Source organism: Narcine bancroftii, chromosome 7 (genome assembly GCF_036971445.1).
Source record: "Narcine bancroftii isolate sNarBan1 chromosome 7, sNarBan1.hap1, whole genome shotgun sequence".
NCBI classification, from domain to species: domain Eukaryota; kingdom Metazoa; phylum Chordata; class Chondrichthyes; order Torpediniformes; family Narcinidae; genus Narcine; species Narcine bancroftii.
In genome coordinates, this window is record NC_091475.1 from 173561539 (window position 1) to 173572968 (window position 11430).

At 39.0% G+C, this 11430-nt stretch overlaps 1 protein-coding gene across 8 annotated transcripts in view; it reads right to left on the bottom strand.

The window, feature by feature from the left end:
• ska3 (spindle and kinetochore associated complex subunit 3) overlaps positions 1-2726 on the bottom strand; it is a 51670-nt gene extending 48944 nt beyond the window's left edge. For 4 of the 8 annotated variants that reach the window (XM_069891379.1, XM_069891378.1, XM_069891377.1 and 1 more), the window contains exon 1: positions 2569-2726. The gene's annotated coding sequence lies outside the window, so the exon portion shown is untranslated. The remainder of the gene's footprint in view (positions 1-2568) is intronic. The other 4 variants (XM_069891375.1, XM_069891376.1, XM_069891372.1 and 1 more) reach the window with 2 other exon arrangements.
• Positions 2727-11430: the final 8704 nt, after the last annotated feature.

Here is an 11430-nt window from a genome sequence, read left to right on the forward strand (position 1 = left end):
TAAAGCTAGACTATTATTAGATCATTCACCTGTTATTAGCAATAGAACTGGAGGACATCCCACCAAGAACATATAGATCACACATGTCAAACTCTGGCCCGCGGGCCAAATCCATGATATAATTTTATTTGGCCTGCAAGATCATTTCAAAAATGTATTAGAGGTGGCCCACCCTGCAGCAAGAGCCGATGCTGTTTTTTGGTAATGTCACCCCCACCATCCTCCCCCTTCATTGCACATCCTTCCCCACCCCCTAACTATCCCCTCCCCCCTAAAACCACCCCCCTTAAAAGATAGCCAGAATATTCTCAAAAAGGAATCCAGAATGGTAAAGTTCCACAAACCTTCTGCTGGGAATCCTAACAACACCCGGGCATCAGATCCACGGGACGCGGAGGGAGCAAGAGTGTTGCAGGTTGACCGTGCAAACTTTGATAATGGGGAAAACAAAATTGTAACACAAGAAGTCTGTCGATGTCATCAGCCGGCAAGCCAGTTGGAAGGCTCCCCGCACAACCAGTCACTTCTCCCACCTGTCGAGCGGTGCGGCGGATTGGCGAGCGCCTGTGATTTCCTGTCAGCGTGACGGACATGGCAGGCTGCGCACAGCCCCCGCTGTTCAGCAAAGGCTGATCGGCAGCGCGCTGGGCCTGAGTGGGTGGGTAAGCAGGGGTGGGCAGAGGGTGTAGGTGAGGAGTAATGGGCAGGGGAAGTTATGGTGGTGCGAGGGGCAGTTAGAGGGAGGGATGAGTAGAAGGAGGGGTGGATAGGGAAGAGGTAAAAGGGGAGGGGCAGGGTGAGTAGGGGAGGGGTGATTAGAGGGTGAGAGACGGATAGAGGGAGGAACAGGTTGAGGGGAGAGGCAGTAGAGGGGCGTGTATAGGATGGGGTGGGTAGAGGCAGAGCGAGTGGAGTGAGGGGTGAGTAGAGGTTGGGTAAAGGACTGGTCAGGTAGAGGGATGATGGGTCGAGGGTGAATAGAGGCCTAGAGCCTGAGGAGTGAGCAGGAAATGCTGAGTCCTGATGCAGGCCAAAATGGACACAACCTGTGAATGCTCCACAGGGACCAAATATGTTTCCCTCAGGTCAAGCAAAGGGTGAACTTGAGCTACCTAATCCTGACCTGTAACATTATCCTCCTAAAGTTATATCCTAAAGTTTAACATTACATATATTGAAAGAAAACATGCAGATGTTGTTGAAAATTTTCAATAAATATTTAGTTCGGCCCTCGACTTAGTCCAAGTTTTTAATTTTGGCCCTCCGTGAATTTGAGTTTGACACCCCTGATATAGATGGAGGTTAAACTCCATGCTACTTAAAAGACAGGAATTTAGAGTTTATTGAACGCCAAATTAAAACATATTTTGAAATAAACACAGAATAAGTGAAAGACAAATTTATATTATGGAACGCAATGAAAGCCTTCATTACAGGACAGATAATAAGTTATGTAACTAAGATGAAAAAAGATTACAATCAGGAAATAGAGCAGTTGGAAAGGGAGATAGTAAGTACAGAAAAGGAATTAGTGAAAAGGGATGATATAACAAAAAGGAGAGAATTGGCAGACAAAAAATTAAAAAACAAAACATTACAAACGTACAAGGTGGAGAAGAACATAATTAAAATATTGGCACTGTGGGGATCGCCAAAAAAAATCAGATTTATGGTAGAATTTGAAGGTAGTGCATGAATTGATAATATTTTGGCAGAAAAATAGAGGCGATAAATGTTGACCAAAACACAATTCTAATGAGTGTACATAAACACAAGAAACTAGGCAAAACTGAGAGGGCAAAGAGACTGCACTGATCTTCATAAAACACTGGCGCAGTATGTCTTGTTCTGCCGAGTTTACAAAAGTGTTCCTAGAATGATTTCAGAGATGAAGACTTTCAGCAACAAGATTGGGCTGGAAAAGTTAAGAATTTCTTTTGAGGAAGAGGTAGATAGACATGGAGTATTTTGACAAGTAAAACTGAGCAAATTGAGAGCTTTTCCCGATAGAAGGTGAAGTGAGGCTATGGTGACACAGATTCTGTCTCAGCAGTCTCCAACCAGATGGCATGAATAGAGACTTCTCCAATTTCCATTAACTTCACCCTCTCCTTTTGTCTCTTGTTCCTTCCCCATCTCCTATCCTCCAGCTCCCCACCCCCTTTCAAACGTTGAAAAACATGGGACAGAGTGGACAGGGAAAGGTATTCGAGAGTAAGGCAGCTGAGAATAGAGAGGAGGAGGAGGAATTGCTTCAGCTACAGGGTGGTAAATCTGTGACCACAGGCAGTTGAGGCAGAGAGGTCTTTTGGTCCAAAGAGGCTCAATGTTCAGTGAGACAATCCCTTCCCATGTTGTGCTAAATGCACGCTGAAACCTTTTTCGATGCTATCTATGTGCATCATGCTGGAGGAGTGCTCTCATTTTGTTGAGGGCCTTAAAGTAAACTTTTATTTTTTAAAAATCTTATATTGGTCAAAACCCAACAATACGTCTGGCCCAAGGGCCAGGCTTCCAACTGCAAACCCGGGAAGGCCGCAAAATACACTTAAAAGTTGGTGCACTCACCGAAGTCATTACTTACAAGTCAGAACTTTGTGATTTTTTTAACGCCAAGTTAACGAACAACGCCCTTGCACCGCCTCATTCGCGTTGAAACGCACTGACGGAAAGTCCGCCCAATGGCGCTGCTTGAATTCCGCGCGCAGGCTTCACGGGCGGTTTGAAAGTGACGTCACCCGCGCAGGCGCCTTCTGCCCGCCCCCCCTCCTTCGGTCCTCAAGGTGGCTGCAGCGCCACCCAGCTTGCAGAGGGGGTGCTCGATTTGAGTCCGGGTCGAACATAAAAGGTCCCCGATGACCCACGGTCGTCGTGCCTGACTGAACACTTTTCTGAACGACGTTGCCGTTTGCCATCTTTTTGCATCGAGATGACACGGCGGGCACTGGAGAGATTACAAGATAACTATCTCCAGAGTCCTCCAAATCTTCTGAAAGAGCAAGCTAAACGACATCAGTGACCTCTCCCAAGACAACACCCCATTGTCATGGCCTGAATTACACACAGTCAACCCTCTTGGCAAACTCAGTTGCTTGCACACTTTTTAAATAGTTTTTAAAAAATATTTAATACGTGAACCATGTCAATAACAATATATGCAAATATTCATTATTAAAATATACACAGTGACATTTTCTTTTTCCTCCACCCCTATAACTTAAAGCAAGAAATAAGAGAGAGCAAGCAGAAAAATAAATAGACAATAGGAGCTGGAGTAGGCCATTTGGCCCATCGGGCCAGCACCGCCATTTTAGATCATGGCTGATCATTACCATCAGTACCCCTTTCCAGCCTTATCCCCATAACCCTTAACTCCGTTAACCACAAGAGTCTTATCTAACTCTCTTTTGAACATAGTCAGCGAATCCGCCTCTACCACCCTCTGTGGCAGAGCAAGAGATGGAGGTCTGAAATTGGAGGTTTCTAGTATACTCTGTGTATGGTTCCCAAATTTGTTCAAATAAAGTATATTTGTCTTTCAGATTGTAGGTCATTTTTTTCTAATGGAATACACTTGTTCATTTCTATGTACCATGGTTGTATTTTTAAGGTTGGCTCCGTTTTCCAAGTTATCATTATACATTTCTTTGCTGCTGCGAGCGCAATCATAATAAATCCTTTTTGAAACCTGTCTAATTTTAGGCCTAATTCTTTGTCTTTTATGTTGTTTAACAGGAAGATTTCTGGATCTTTTGTAATTATATTTAATATTAGGTTTAAATCCTCCCCCAAAAAATTGACTTTTGTATATGTCCAAATTGCATATAATGTTGTTCCAATTTCTTGTTTGCAATGGAAACACCTGTCCAATATTGTTGGATTCCATTCTTTAAACTTTTGAGGTGTAACATATAATCTATGCAACCAATTGTATCATTAGAAACCAAGTATCCATTGCAAACAAGAAATTGGAACAACATTACATGCAATTTTGACATGTACAAAAGTGAATTTTTTGGGGGACTCATGGTCCCTGCACATAGTTCCTTCCACATTTCATTCTTTATTTGTATATTTAAATCTTTTTCCCAACCTTGTTTGGGTTTATATATTGCTTCATCATTTTCCTTGTATTGCAATTTGCTGTACACGTTTGTAATACATTTTTTTACTATTGCAGTGTCTGTAATTAAGTATTCATAGCAGCTATTCTCAGGTAATCTTTGGCTAGTTCCCAATTTTTCTTTTAAATAAGTTTTCAAATGATAGTATGAAAATATTGTACCATGTGATATTCTGTATTTATCTTTTAACTGTTCAAATGTTAATAAAATTATTTCCCAAAAAGCAATCTTTTATTCTTTTAATTCCTTTTCTAGCCCATTGCTTAAAAAATAAATTGTCTATTGTAAAAGGTATTAATGGGTTTTGCATTAATAACATTTTTAGTATTTGATAATTTATCATCTTTTGCTCCAGATTAATTTAATCCATACAGCACAAACAAATAAAACACCAACTGTGGTAGTAACTCTAGATGCAGAGAAATTCTATGATGTAGTATTGGTAGATTGTTGTATTGCACCAGTTTCTTATCCTATTTACAGAGTAAATGTTCCTGAACCTTTTCTCCTAATTTATATAATTCTATCTTAAGCCAATCCAGTTTTTCTCCCGTCTGATAAAAATCTAATAGGTATCTTAACTGTGCTGCCCTGTAATAGTTTTTGAAATTTGGTAGCTGCAATCCTCCTTGTTTATACTTTTCTTGTTTATAATTTTTCCAAAGCCACTCTTAATTTTTTACCCTTCCATAAAAACTTTTTTATTAATATATTAAGTAGTCATAAAAAATTCCCCTGTTAATGGAATCGGTAGCATTTGCAACAAATATTTTAGCCTTGGAAATACATTCATCTTGATACAGTTTACTCTCCCTATTAAAGTTAAATAAATAAATCTTTCCATTTCTCTAAATCTTCCTGCATTTTTTCATTAACGTTTGGTAGTTTAATTTATACAAATGATTTAAATTATTATCTATACTGATACCAAGGTAATGTATAGCCTGTGATTGCCTTTTAAAAGGGGATTCTTTTTTACATTTTGGAAATCGACTTTGTTGATTGGCATCACTTCACTTTTATCAATGTTAACCTTGTATCCTGATATCGCCCCATATTCTTTCAATTTTATATATAACCTTTTTATTGTTTTATTTTGGTCTGTTAAATATATTATATAATCCACAAATAAGCTAATTTTAAATTCTTCCACTTTTACTTTTATTCCCTTTATCGTAGGTTCCCTTCTTATCAGCTCTGCCAATGGTTCTATAGCCAAAGCAAACATGGAAGGTGATAATGAGCATCCCTGCCTAGTTGACCTACTCAATTTAAAGTGGTCTGAAACATATTAATTTGTTTCCACTTTTGCCAAAGGACCATTATACAGTGCCCTAATCCTATTAATAAAATGTTCTGGTAATTTGAATTTCTGTAGTACTTTAAATAGATAATTCCATTCCACCCTATCAAAAGCTTTATATGCATCTAGAGTTACTACCACAGTTGGTGGTTTATTTATTTGTGTTGTATGGATTAAATTAATAAATTTACAGGCATTATCTGCCGCTCTTCTGTTTTTAACAAATCCTGTCTGATATATCGTCACTTATTACGGTACACAGTCTGTCAATCTATTCACTAGTAATATTGCTATTAATTTATAATCTATATTTAGAAAAGATATTGGTCTATATGATGCCTGTGTCAGCACACCTTTTCCCATTTTTGGAACTACTGTAATTATTGCCATTTTACCCAAGTCAGGCAAATTCTGGGTCTCTTCCATCTGTTTTATTATCTCTAAAAGGGGTGGAATTAATAGATTATTGAATACCTTATAAAACTCTGTAGGGAATCCATCTTCACCTGGCACTTTATCATTTGATAATGTTATTAATGTATCCTGTATTTCTGCAATTGTCAGGTGTTTTAGTAATTTATTTTGATCTTCCAATTGTAATTAGGGTAATTCGATGTTTGATTAAAAAAAATCATCTATTTTGTCATTCTTCCCTGCATTTTTGGTTCGATACAAATGCTTATAGAATTTTTTAAAATTTCCATTAATCTCTAATGGGTTATATGAAATCTGTTTATCTTCCTTCCTTGTTGCAATGATAGTTCTTGTTGCTTGTTCTGTTTTTAGTTGCCAAGCCAACATTTTGTGGGTTTTCTCTCCTAATTCATAATATCTTTGCTTTGTTTTCATGTTTTTCTCCACTTTGTATGTTTGTAATTTTTGTAATATTTTAATTTTTTTCTCTGCAAATTCTTTTTCTTTATATCTTCCCTTCTCATTAAATCTATTTCTGTAGTTACTATCTTTTTCCAACTGTTCTATTTCTTGATTATATTCATTTTTAATCTCGCTTGTGTAACTAATTATTTGTCCCCTAATAAAGGCCTTCATTGTGTCCCATAATATAAATTTGTCTGTTACTCATTTTGTATTTGTCTCGAAATATATTTTGATTTGTTGTTCTATGTATTCCTGAGTCTTGCCTTTTTAACAATATAGGACTTAGCCTCCATCTATATGTTTTCAGTGGAATTTCTTTCTTTCTTTTCTTTCTTTCTTTGGCTTGACTTTGCGGACGAAGATTTATGGAGGGGGTAAAAGTCCACGTCAGCTGCAGGCTCGATTGTGGCTGACAAGTCCGATGCGGGACAGGCAGACACGGTTGCAGCGGTTGCAGGGGAAAATTGGTTGGTTGGGGTTGGGTGTTGGGTTTTTCCTCCTTTGTCTTTTGTCAGTGAGGTGGGCTCTGCGGTCTTCTTTAAAGGAAGTTGCTGTCCGCCAAACTGTGAGGCGCCAAGATGCACGGTTTGAGGCGATATCAGCCCACTGGCGGTGGTCAGTGTGGCAGGCACCAAGAGATTTCTTTGGGCAGTCCTTGACCCTCTTCTTTGGTGCACCTCTGTCACGGTGGCCAGTGGAGAGCTCACCATATAACACGATCTTGGGAAGGCGATGGACCACCCAGCGCAGCTGGATCTTCAGCAGCGTGGACTCGATGCTGTCGGCCTCTGCCATCTCGAGTACTTCGATGTTAGGGATGAAGTCGCTCCAATGAATTTTGAGGATGGAGCGGAGACAACGCTGGTGGAAGCGTTCTAGGAGCCGTAGGTGATGCCGGTAGAGGACCCATGATTCGGAGCCGAACGGGAGTGTGGGTATGAGAACGGCTCTGTATACGCTAATCTTTGTGAGGGTTTTCAGTTGGTTGTTTTTCCAGACTCTTTTGTGTAGTCTTCCAAAGGTGCTATTTGCCTTGGCGAGTCTGTTGTCTATCTCGTTGTCGATCCTTGCATCTGATGAAATGGTGCATCCGAGATAGGTAAACTGGTTGACCGTTTTGAGTTTTGTGTGCCCGATGGAGATGTGGGGGGGCTGGTAGTCATGGTGGGGAGCTGGCTGATGGAGGACCTCCGTTTTCTTCAGGCTGACTTCCAGGCCAAACATTTTGGCAGTTTCCGCAAAACAGGACGTCAAGCGCTGAACAGCTGGCTCTGAATGGGCAACTAAAGCGGCATCGTCTGCAAAGAGTAGTTCACGGACAAGTTTCTCTTGTGTCTTGGTGTGAGCTTGCAGGCGCCTCAGATTGAAGAGACTGCCATCCATGCGGTACCGGATGTAAACAGCGTCTTCATTGTTGAGGTCTTTCATGGCTTGGTTCAGCATCATGCTGAAGAAGATTGAAAAGAGGGTTGGTGCAAGAACACAGCCTTGCTTCACGCCATTGTTAATGGAAAAGGGTTCAGAGAGCTCATTGCTGTATCTGACCCGACCTTGTTGGTTTTCGTGCAGTTGGATAACCATGTTGAGGAACTTTGGGGGGCATCCGATGCGCTCTAGTATTTGCCAAAGCCCTTTCCTGCTCACAGTGTCGAAGGCTTTGGTGAGGTCAACAAAGGTGATGTAGAGTCCTTTGTTTTGTTCTCTGCACTTTTCTTGGAGCTGTCTGAGGGCAAAGACCATGTCAGTAGTTCCTCGGTTTGTGCGAAAGCCACACTGTGATTCTGGGAGAATATTCTCGACGACACTAGGTATTATTCTATTTAGGAGAATCCTAGCGAAGATTTTGCCTGCAATGGAGAGCAGCGTGATTCCCCTGTAGTTTGAGCAGTCTGATTTCTCGCCTTTGTTTTTGTACAGGGTGATGATGATGGCATCACGAAGGTCCTGAGGTAGTTTTCCTTGGTCCCAACATAGCTTGAAAAACTCATGCAGTTTGACATGCAGAGTTTTGCCGCCAGCCTTCCAGACCTCTGGGGGGATTCCATCCATACCTGCTGCTTTGCCACTTTTCAGTTGTCAATAATAAGGTTGAGTGTTCTTATAAAAGTCTTGCCTTATATTCGGTTTTACAAACTCTCCTCTGAATCTGAGCCATCAACAAGAGCATGTCAATCCTAGAATAGGTTTTATTTCTGTTTGAAAAATATGAATATTCTTTCTTTTGTGTGTTATTATCCTCATATCATGCATTGAGTTCAATCTAAATTTAGCTGCTTTATTATTTATAGTTGTCTTCCCAGTTTTATCTATTAATGGGTCAAGGTTAAAATTAAATTCTCCCCTTAGTAAAATGTGTCCCTGTGTGATTGCTATCTTTTAAAAAATCTCCTGCATAAATTCCTGGTCATCTTTATTAGGTGCATAAATGTTCAACAAGTTCCAAAATTTAGAATAAATCTGGCACTTCGTCATTACGTATCTACCCACTGGGTCTGTTATTACTTTCTTTACCTTAATTGGCAGATTCTTATTAACTAATATAGCAACTCCCCTGGCTTTTGAATTGTATGATGATGCCACTACATGACTTACCCAGTCTCTCTTCAGTTTGCAGTGTTCTAACTCAGTTAAGTGTTTTCCTTTTATAAAAGCTATGTCTATTTTCTCCTTTTTAAGTAGTGTCTGTAACTTTTTTCTCTTAATTTGATTGTGAATTCCATTAATATTAATAGTCATATAGTTCAATGTACTCATCTTACCCATCCGTTTTCACCTCTCTCCCACCTCTTCAACCCCTCCATCCCCCTTCTTCTAAAATCACTCTTTCGATTGTTCTTATTCTTTACTATATGCGATGACACAACTAATAGGAAAATAACAAAAACCATAAGAAAACCAAAAAATACTATTAAAGAAAACAACATTAAATCTCCCTTGACTGAGTTGTCCTTGCCACCTCGCAAGACAACCACAACTCCCTTTTCTATGTGGGTTGCGGTATGTACTGCAAATGTCAACATTATTCTCCTCCATTTCCATGCCTGGTTTTCCCTAACCAGCCACTACTCCATCATGTGACCCCACCCCCACAATTGCTTGCACACTCTCACCAGACTCTCAAAGCAGGCACTATTCTCAGCAATTGTGAAAAGAAACTGCAGGTTTTCACAAGAAACAATCTTTAGAATAATTTTACTGCCTCCTTGAAAAGTGTAACATTCTCACCAAATCATGACTGCTCAAAATGGAGGAATACACAATAATCATGAGGACATGATGGAGTGATTAAACGGCTTTAATTACCAAAAACCTTTGCATTACTGATACACTACTTGGCCAGGTTCTAGGTACAGGAGCAAGAGGGGGTAAGTTTGGGCACATCAGCCTTTATTGGGAAATCCGAGAGGAGCCAAGGGAGGGGTTAGGGAAGGTCAGGGAGGTTTGAACTGGCCAGTCCACACATCTATACAAATGTCTTTCACCACATTCACTCCTTCTTTGAGATAAAAGCGGGCAGGTTTTTTTTTAATTTTATTTTATTTTTTTTTTTAATTTTTTATTTTTCACACCATAAATCACAATAGCCATGATATACACTTTTTCTTTTCCACATATTTACAGTGACTTTTTCTCCCTCCCCCCTCCCTCCTCCCAAGCCACCCCCCCATCCCCCCCCCTCTCATCCATTTTAGTTATACAATCTAGGTTGCATTAATTCAGTTAGACAATGTTGTCATTCAACAAAAATACACCAGAAATTCTACTGAGTCCATTCTTTTCTTCTCTTCTCCTTCCATCAACTTAGGTAATGTTTGTTCCCGGTAGGTTTTCGCTATTGTATTTAATGTAAGGCTCCCATACTTGTTCGAATATTTCAATATTATTTCTTAAACTATATGTTATTTTTTCTAATGGAATACATTTATTCATTTCTATATACCATTGTTGTATTTTCAAATTATCTTCCAATTTCCAGGTTGACATAATACATTTTTTTGCTACAGCTAGGGCTATCTTAACAAATCTTTTTTGTGCATCCTCCAAGTCAATTCCAAATTCTTTATTTTTTATGTTACTTAGGAGAAAGATCTCTGGATTCTTTGGTATATTGTTTTCTGTTATTTTATTTAATATCTGATTGAGATCATCCCAAAATTTTTCTACTCTCTCACATGTCCAGATTGCATGAATTGTTGTTCCCCTTTCTTTTTTACATCGAAAACATCTATCAGATACTGTTGGGTCCCATTTATTTAACTTTTGCGGTGTAATGTATAGTCTGTGTAACCAATTATATTGTATCATACGCAGCCTCGTATTTATTGTATTTCTCATCGTTCCAGAGCAGAACTTCTCCCATGTTTCCTTTTTTATCTTTATATTTAAATCTTGTTCCCATTTTTGTTTAGTTTTACCATTTGTTTCCTCATTTTCCTTTTCTTGCAGTTTAATATACATATTTTTTATAAATCTTTTGATTAACATTGTATCTGTAATCACATATTCAAGGTTACTTCCCTCTGGTAAACTCAAGTTGCTTCCTAATTTATCTTTCAAGTAGGATCTCAGTTGGTAATATGCCAGCGCTGTATCTCCCGTTATATTGTACTTATCTCTCATTTGTTCAAAGGATAAGAATCTACTTCCTGAAAAACAATTTTCTATTCTTTTAATCCCTTTTTTTTCCCATTTTCTAAAGGCAAGGTTGTCTATTGTAAAAGGGAGTAGCTTATTTTGCGTCAATATTAGTTTTGGTATTTGGTAATTTATTTTATTTCTTTCTACATGAATCTTCTTCCATATATTGAGGAGATGGTGTAATACTGGAGAAGTTCTATGTTGTACCAATTTTTCGTCCCATTTATATAATATGTGTTCAGGTATCTTTTCCCCTATTTTATCTAATTCTAGTCTCGTCCAGTCTGGTTTTTCCCTTGTTTGATAAAAATCTGATAGGTACCTTAATTGTGCGGCTCTATAATAATTTTTGAAGTTTGGCAATTGTAAGCCTCCTTGTTTATACCATTCTGTTAATTTGTCTAGTGCTATCCTCGGTTTCCCCCCTCTCCATAAAAATCTCCTTATTATTTTCTTTAACTCTTTGAAGAATTTTTCTGTCAGTTG